The sequence below is a fragment of the Myotis davidii genome, unplaced genomic scaffold, assembly GCF_000327345.1.
Source record: "Myotis davidii unplaced genomic scaffold, ASM32734v1 scaffold606, whole genome shotgun sequence".
Classification (NCBI taxonomy): domain Eukaryota; kingdom Metazoa; phylum Chordata; class Mammalia; order Chiroptera; family Vespertilionidae; genus Myotis; species Myotis davidii.
The window spans coordinates 932,272-941,975 of NW_006298635.1; positions in this window are offsets into that span (position 1 = coordinate 932,272).

The window sequence follows — 9,704 nt, forward strand, 5'->3', positions numbered from 1 at the left end:
GTACTTGTAATAGCGTGGGAACGGCCATGGTTAAACATGGGAACTAAGGTCTTTTTATATTATTCATACTATCTCCTGTCACTACAACAACCCTTCAAAATACATACTAAAACTACACCTTCAGATTAAACATAAACCTGGGCCTGAGAAAGGCTGGGTAAACTTTCAAAGCGACACAGCTTCTAATAGCTGGGATCTGATTGCCCCACTCTTTCTTACCCCATTGTTTCTCATGCTTTTAACCTGTGATTTTGGATCAGAAAAGTAAATATTTTATCCCTTTCTTAAGACATGTCGATATTAAAAACCATTTGTTTCATTCAAATAATCCCTGCCAGTTTAAATATTGCTTTAAAACATGGAATCCTTTCATCCTGCTAATGACTATGCATAGTAAAGGCAGATTTCAACTCCCCCAGTTACAGGGGGAGAATCTCAAACTCAGTGATGAGACTTGGTTAAGGCAGAGCCTGGACACAAACCCAGGCCGTCTGATTTTCATGATTCCCAAAACGCTGCAGAGAAGAAAACACAGAGGGATGTTACTTCCGTTCCCACTTTGCACATGGACAGAAGACCAGGAAAACCACAAGTCCCACGGAGAGGGGCGGGGGTGGCTGTGGCAGATCTCCCTATGATTATTCCAACCGAGAAAGTCACTGGATTCCCATGGGCTTCAGATGTGTCCTGTGTAAATAATTATCCTTCTGAAGGCTAAACTCCTTTAACACTTAGCCACCATTTCACTTTCTTTGGCCTCTATTTTGAGGCCTCTGTTTAAATATTTACATTCTTACCAATGGAGACAATGTAGGAACAGAATAAACATCTGTGGGCTGCTAACATCCCCTGTTTTTTTCTTTAACATATTTTTATTGATTTCAGAGAGGGAAAGGAAGAGAGAGAGATAGAAACATCAATGATGAGAGAGAATCATTGATCAGTTGCCTCCTACGGGCCCTCTACTGGGGATCAAGCCGGAAACCCAGGCATGTGCCCTGAGCAGGAATAAAAGGGTGACCTCCTGGTTTATAGGTTGATGCTCAACCATTGAGCCACACTGGCCGGGCTCCCCTATCTATTGATACACAATACAATTTGGATTAATTTCAAGAGCATTATGCTGAGTTGGGATGGAAAAGCCAATTTCAAAAGGTTCCATACCTTATGATTCTATTTCTCTAACAGTCTCAAAATGACAAAATTATAGGAATGGAAAACAGATTAGTGTTTTCCAAGGTTAGGAATGGAGAGTGGGAGGGGAGGGGAAGTGGGGTAGCAGTGGATGTGACTGTAAAGGGAAAGCATGAGGAAACTTTGAAATGATGGAGTTTTGAATCTTGGTTGTGGTTATGCTAACAAAATTTACATAAAATTGCACACACACACACAGTGTGCATGTGAACTGTTTAACTCTGCATAAGTTCTGTGGACTGTACCAATGTCTATTTCCTGGGTTTGATATTGTACTAATTAGTTCGTAAGCTGCTACAATTGAGGGAAACTGTGAAAGTACACAGAACCTCTCTGTATTACTGTTACAATTTCCTGTAAATCTATAATTATTTCAAAATTCAAAAAAAATAATTTCCTGATTTTAATGGGGGACTTTGCTGGATCAAAGTGACCTCACAGGACATGCTTAGGGCAAATGTGCTCTACCATTCCCAAAAGTCCCCTCCCCTCCACACGTGGCAGTGGCTCTAAGGGCTGCCATCAAATGTATCCCAAATCTAATAGGTTGCTCCTCTTTATAAAACACATCCAGCCCAGCCAGTGTGGCTCAGCAGTTGAGCATCCACCCAGGAACCAAGAGGTCACTGGTTCGATTCCAGGTCAGGGCAAATGCCTGGGTTGCAGGCTCAATCCCCAGTAGGGAGTGTGCAGGAGGCAGCCAATTGATGATGTTTCTCTCTCATCGATGTTTCTATTTCTCTAGCCCTCTCCCTTCCTCTTTCTCTAAAAATCAATAAAAAATAAAAACACATCCAGAGAAGTAAGTTCAAATTCCTCATTTAAAATGACATACCACTTACCTTTCCAACCTCATCATATGTCCTTCCCTCCCTTTCCCCGGAAAACAAACGCTTTCAGGTTTGTGACTCCAATAATGCTCTCTCTTCCTTCGACCTGGAATGCTTTTCCTCATGGCCCTCAGCTGTCAGTCCTCCCAGCCCAGCAGTATTGCTGGCAGCTGCGGGTAAGGGCATCTCAGGAAAGCTATTGCCTCCCTCCACAGACTCACAGTGTTTTTGAAACAGCCCAGCTCCGCTCCCAACAGGCCTTGCAGCTAAGGAGCAGCATGTGGCAAATCAAAAGCTCGACTCATCAACAAGCCCATTGGAAATGCCCCACAGCCGCTCTCCCAGCCAGGATTCCCAGGCCTTTACCTGGTATTAAAATCACTCGCCAATGTTTTCCCAGCGATCCTTCTGTGAGTCCCGGAGCAAAGCCTAACCTAAATGAGCCCCCGAAGGGAAGCACGTTGATTTTTCTCTCCCACCATTTCAGGTGTGCACCACCCACCAAGGTTTCAGAATCGACATTAGACCGTGGCAATGACAAAAGGTAGCTCTGAGACGAGGATATTGAAATAATAAATCAGCTAGACTTTGCCTATATGGGTTACCTCAGAGATGCTGAGAAAAAGGCAGCTTCATTTGCACACAACTCTAGGGGGTCATGAGCATCCATTTCAGCGGAGAAAAGAAGACAATACCGCTTCAACTTCACCCAAGGTATGAGCAAGGAAAGAGAGGCTCGCAGAGCAAGCCCAGTGGCATTCTAGAACTCGGGACTACACACCTGTCACATGGGTGTGTTTATCCTGAGGATCTTGGACCATGTTTGGCGCTTTCTGCTCCTACTTTCCATCCCTGGTGACTGGCGCCATCACCAAGCAGCAGCCCTGAGGGAGCAGCAGCTCAAGCCAAGTTATTCTGAAGGACCGACAGAGGGAACGTGTATGTGTGAGGTCAATTCCTGGCCCACACCGTGCACATCTTCATCTAGCCCTGAGCTGGTTTCTAACTCGGAGGGACATTCTGATTTAGGGACATCCGTCTCTAAAATCGCTTCTCATCACAAGGGCACCAAAGCCATGAATGCATATGGATAGGATCAAGAATTGCCAATCCCTTGAAGTAACTCGGCAGCATACTCAGCCTTGGGAACCTGGAGGGGCTGTGTTAATGCCCGCACTACACTGGTTATCCAGGGCCACAGAGTATTCAGGACACGTTTCTCACCTCAGGTAACGAACTACAGAGGTTCGGGTTCAAGGTGGCCACGTGGGATGGTCTTGAACTCACCGTTCCCCAAAGACACACTGAATCTATAGCTACATATGGAATAATTTCCTCTTTAAAAAAAAACCTGGGGGTGAGGCGGGTGGGATGAGAGATACCTGTAATACTATCAACAACAACAAAAAATTTTAAAAGATTAAATAATATTGATTTTTTTAAAAGCTAGTTGAGCTGCAACCACATCCAGGGCAAATGGGAAAGAAAACCACATCCAAATGGATAAGAGAGGCTGAGACACAAACCTCGCCATAAACTCCCCGCCTCCCCACCCCCCGGCGCAGCGAGGCCACTGATCCACGCACCTCCAACCCCACCGCTTCTCCCTGCGGACCAAAGGGTTTGAACACCACATAAGAACCCCAACTTGTAAGATCTGTACCTGTGAGACGAGCCCCGCACACCTAGCTGTCAAAGACCAGGGTGTTTGCGTCCGCCAGGCCCACAGGCTGGACGCGACCGGAGAAAGAGCTGTTTCAATGCCCGCAGCGGCCTGGACTCACCTGGCCCAGCGGCCCGCGCAGCGCAGCAGCTGCAGAAGCGCCCAGACCTTCTGGAAACGGAGACTTAGTCGCTTATCTTGACGTCAAGGCCTGAGGGTCGGGCCTGTACCTTCACACACACGTGGAGGCCTGTGGAAAGCGCCCTGGGCGGCCGGCGTGGCTGACATGGCCGCGTGCGCCACCCCACCCCACCCCCAGCGCAGCGAGGCCACTGATCCACGCACCTCCAACCCCACCGCTTCTCCCTGCGGACCAAAGGTTTTGAACCCCACATAAGAACCCCAACTTTTAAGGTCTGTACCTGCGAGACGAGCTCCCACACACCTAGCTGTCAAAGACCAGGGTGTTTGCGTCCGCCAGGCCCACGGGCTGGACGCGACCCGAGAAAAAGCTGTTTCAATGCCCGCGGCGGCCTGGACTCACCTGGCCCAGCGCCCAGACCTTCTGGAAATGGAGACTTAGTCGCTTATCTTGACGTCAAGGCGTGAGGGTCGGGCGTGTACCTTCACACACACGTGGAGGCCTGTGGAAAGCGCCCTGGGCGGCCGGCGTGGCTGACATGGCCGCGTGCGCCACCCTCGCGCCCCTCTGCCTGGCTCCACGGGGAACTTATTGCCGCCCGGAGCCTGATTTTCGCGCCTGCGCACTGCCAATCCCCGGTTCTGGCCAGTGGGGCTTACACGTGTGGGTCCCACAGACAGCAACCAGTGGAGAGAGGGTTCTTAACCAGCTACCATCCCCAGGGCACAGCAAGAGGCAACAGTCCCAGGAGCCCAGTCTTGAGAGAGAGAGAGAGGGAGAGAGGGAGAGAGAGAGACAGACTAGTATATATAGAGAGATATAGATATTATTTTTAAAAAACTACAGCCCTGGCTGGTTTTGCTCAGTGGATAGAGCATTGGCCTGCGGACTGGAGGGTCCCCCGTTAGATTACCGTCAAGAGCACAAGCTTGGGTTGCGGCTCCATCCCCAGTAGGGGGCGTGCAGGAGGCAGCCAATCAATGATTCTCATCACTGATGTTCCTATGTCTCTCTGTACTTCTCTTAAACCAATAAAAATATTTAAAAGAGAGAGAACTACAACGATGCAGGTTCTGAACATGTCGGGTGTGGTAGCTGAGCTGGGACACAAATCCTCTGAAGCACTCGAAAGTGACCACACATGAGCGTTCTCCAGAACAAGGCCCTGACTCTCCATTTCTTTTCAAACACTCTTCCCACCAGGGAAGTAAGAACTCCAGAGTTTTGGCCATAATACCCGAGAAACTACAGCGGTGCAGGTTCTGAACATGTCCGGTGTGGGAGCTGAGCTGGGACACAAACCCTCTGAAGCACTCGGAAGTGACCACACATGAGCATTCTGTGGGAATCCTCCATTTCTTCTCAAACACTTCCCACCAGGGAAGGAAGAACTCCAGAGTTTTGGCCATAATACCCGAGAGAAAATAAGATACAATTATCAAAGCAGAAGGTTCAACTCAGTAGGTAGAATGGTCCCTTCCTTCCAGCCACCTAGAATTATTTCAGCCAGTCCCACACAGTGAAAGCTACTGAGAGAGACACCAAAGCAATGTAGATGCCTACAAGTTTTCTGGGCAGTGTGCTGATCCAAGTTAAGGTATGCATTAATACAGTCTATCTACGCAGGTCAAAATGCCAGGTATTGCAGAATCTGCTTGGAAACATAAGAGCATAGAGGTCTTGGTGATTTTCTAGTTGAATACACTCACAAATAGTTTAAACTCTAAATGCCCTAACTTTATAATTCATTGACCTCTATCTATCACATGTATGTAGAATTCAACCTCTACCGAATGGAGAAATGTTAAAGCTCCCTATTATTTCGTACAGGCATATTGTTTTACTACGCTGCCTTTTACTGTGCTTCACAGGTGTTGTATTTTTTACAAATTGAAGACAAGACCCTCCGCCAGCAAACAGATTACAACTTGCTTTATTGTGATACTCACTTTATTACGATGATCTGGAACCAAACCCGCAATATCTCCCAGGCGTGCCTGTATCTGATTAACCACTTTAAATTGAAGCATATTTCTGAAGAAAGCATTTTCAGATACTTGCAAAACAGCTTAATTGAATTAATTGAGCGGGTATATATCCCTTGGAAATGAGTTCAAAATGATTTTTATAACACCATCCCTCTACTCATTTTCTTCCTGAAGAATTGGCAGGTTGAAGGTTCAACTGGTACACCATTGAATATCTATACCCTCAAATTTGCCTGATGAAGAATGTTAATAAGAATTAATGACTTTTTAGAAGAATTGATCTATCTTCATCTTTGTTCAAACATCCTCCTAGGATAGTGGTTCTCAACCTTGGCTGCACATTAGAATCACCTGGGAATCTTTTTAAAATCCTGATTTCTGGGCCTCATCCTCCAGGAATTCTGTTTCTTTGTTACTAATGTTGTGCCCCCCACCCCCCCAACAAAGAAACAGAATTTCCAGAGGCTGAAGCCCAGAAATCAGGATTTTAAAAAGATTCCCAGGTGATTCTAATGTGCAGCCAAGGTTGAAAACCACTGTCCTAGAAGGAAGGGCTGGTCCACCTGATAAGTAAAGACTCAGTGTTGGAGGATCCAAAAACTTTAAACTAGAGGGTGACCACCTACTGAAGGCAACATGAAAAGAAGCAGAAACACACACACCAGCCAAAATCTATTGAAAAATAACTGAAAGCCAGGTGCAGAAAAAAGAGATTTTTTTTTTAAAAAAAGGAAAATCCACTGAGATTTGAGGGAAAGAATAAAAATGTTAAGGTCAGAAGGGGGTTAGATCACACAAGGATTACATCAGGAACAAGCAAGGAAGATCCAAAGTTCTAACTGAAAAGACCATTCAAGTGTCTGTGGTGTGCTTTTACAGCTGGACAGGTAGGAAGGACATAACCAGCTGGTTTAACAAATCAGAAGTAGGCTGAGGGAGCTTTTGATCACACAGATGGAAACGGAGTATGGGTCAGTCATCTCAAAATAGGTCATGGACTCTAAATGATTCTCCCAAGCCTTTGTCAAATCACCTCAGTGAAAAATAGATCACACAGGAATGGGCTCCATGCACCGTCAATTCAGAACCTAACCAGTGTTTTAAAATCTTCAAAGACTGTGTTCTAAACCCTCTGCTTTAAAATTTATACTTAGGGTAAAATGCAAGTAAGATTCCTCAATTTTCCTATCACAATGTTAACTCTTCCACTCGTGCATGTCCCTCTAAAGCAGTGGTTCTCAACCTTCCTAATGATGCGACGCTTTAATACAGTTCCTCATGTTGTGGTGACCCCCAACCACAAAATTATTTTCGTTGCTACTTCGTAACTGTAATTTTGCTACTGTTATGAATCGTAATGTAAATATCTGATATGCAGGATGTATTTTCATTGTTACCAATTGACCATAATTAAAGCATAGTGATTAATCACAAAAACAATATGTAATTATATGTGTTTTCCGATGGTCTTAGGCGACCCCTGTGAAAGGGTCATTCGACCCCCGCAGGGGTCGCGACCCACAGGTTGAGAACCGCTGCTCTAAAGTATGTGGCTCTCCTTCAATCAATAAGAAAAGATTTGAGAAAGGAGACATTAATCTTCCCTTTATGTTATCTTCTACCCACCTAATCTCCAAACTCTCACTGAGACAACTGATATTTTAGAGAGATAGACTAAGAGATTGCTAAATATTAATTTCCCACAATCTTCCAAGCTCTCTCTGAATCAAGTAGCCAGAAAAGCTAAGTGCAAGATCCCATTCAGAACTACTTCTTCTCAGAGATTAATGCTTAGGAAAGCGATTTTTTTCCTAAGATAGACTTTCTCCTAAAGCTGGGATATTTATTTTCACTAAAGGTCAAAGAAACTAAAGCAAAGAGGTGAAACTTTTTGAAAAGTTAGAGCTTTGTGACTATCATAATAAATTAATTGCCAGCAAGGATCAGGCCAAAATGTGGCGACCAACAGTGAAGGAAAAGTGAGGCAAGATCAACCCGAGACCTAAGCAGTATGACCATATGAAGAGAAGCATAATCCCAGCAAAGGCAGCCAGGTGGCCCACGGCACATTTTCCATAGGCTGCAGCTATTTGAGGTGCATTTCCAGCAAGTAATTGAATTCTTATTTATCTAATTCAGAAAATTAAACCTGTCCATCTAGTCAGCGTGGGAATCCCTTGACCTAAATTGGGTGTGTCTCATGGGATGTACCGCTTTCTTGCTTCAGAGAGAATCTCTAGCTGCTCTGAGTAATGAGCTTCTTCCTGCTGGGGAATTCTGAGGGTCCAGGTAGAACACATTCCTCTGTGTCATCCCATCTGAGCATAAGAGAACTTAAGTATTTGTATACCAGCTCCCATTGACCTACTGGCTGACGGGTGGCCGCTGGGGCTGGAGTGACACTAATTGTCCAGCACAGCTCCAGGGGCAGACTAGGTGGTAGAAACTCCGTGAGCTCTCTAAGGACGCATCAGCCCAAGTTCACTGCCATTTCCTCTCTTGGGTCTTGCCAACTCTGAGATTCTATTCTGGAAGCAGCACAGAGTCTTCAGACATGCCTTTTTTATTGCGCTCCCCCACCAAATTACCCAAGGGGGTGGGTCAAGGTGCCAATATCCACAGCATCTGCTTTGTCAGGGACTTGTAATATATAAGCCCACTTTGCATTGTTTCTCCTCAGACTTGTTTCCAACGCTCAACCTACGAAATCCCTGTCTAGTCCCCGGACCTGATTCCCAGCTCTGACTCATTTTGTCTTCTTCTAACTCTATGGTTCAGCCTCTGGGTACTCTCGGAGGCGAAGCTGTTCTTTAGAAAAAAATCAGAAGTTTTCTTAGGTTTCTTTTTCATTCCCCATAACTTGAGGCAATGAATGTCATAGTTCTAGCAGTCTAAATAGGAACAAAAAAATACCCCCCAAAAAAATCCTTTTCATAACTATGCCGAAAATATCATGAAATCTGGACTGTCGACCCATGACTATCAACCCTGCTGAATGCTCTTTGGTTGATAAAAAATTTATTCATTTATTAAGGGGCAGGAAGTCTTCTGCAGATACCCTCAATTTTGGGACAGTAAAGCCTTTATCTGACTATTATTTCAGGGGCTATAACAGTATGTACTTAAGTAAATAGCTCTGAAATTTCATAGCCCCTCCTTTTTCAGATAGTGATCAGCACATCATTTTCGCCTCTAAATGAGAAGGGTTAACCTTGCTTCACTTTCTGGATTTACTGTTGGAGGTCTTAGTGTTTGTCCCTTCTGGTTCCAGATTTGCAAATGAGACAGTGCTGAGTGTTATCTCACAACTCATGCAAATTAAATGCCAGGAAGGCTATTGAAAAGAGAAGATGGTATCATCTGTCTTGCAAGGGTATTGCTCAGATTGACAGCTCCACTCAACCTCCTCTTTTCCTTCCCATGAATTACGAGCTCAGCTCACCCTCCATAAGAAGTCATCTGCTTTTTTGAAATTAAAACTCCAGATACACTGGGGAGAGCCACTAGACAGAATGTGTCATTTGTTGCCTTTGTTCGCCTGGGCCGGAAAGGATGGATTATGCTCAAGAATATTTAGGAAAGACTTTGGATCTGACTGAAAGAAGAGGAGGTTTGGGAAATAAGGACTCTTCCCTGATTTTCAGGTGCCTGCACAGTTATGGGCTTCAGTTGGGGGCATCCCTGCTGGGCCCTGCCATCATTCCTGCATTTCCGTGGTGTCCAAGAATTAATGCTGCCAGATTTAGTAACCCATATTCAGCCCTATACATTATGGCAACCCAGGCTTAAGATGAATTCAGCCCAGTCCATAAAAATATGAGCACCTGAGCATTATTTGTTTTGATATATTCAGATGAACCTATAATAATTAGGGTCAAACTCCTCAA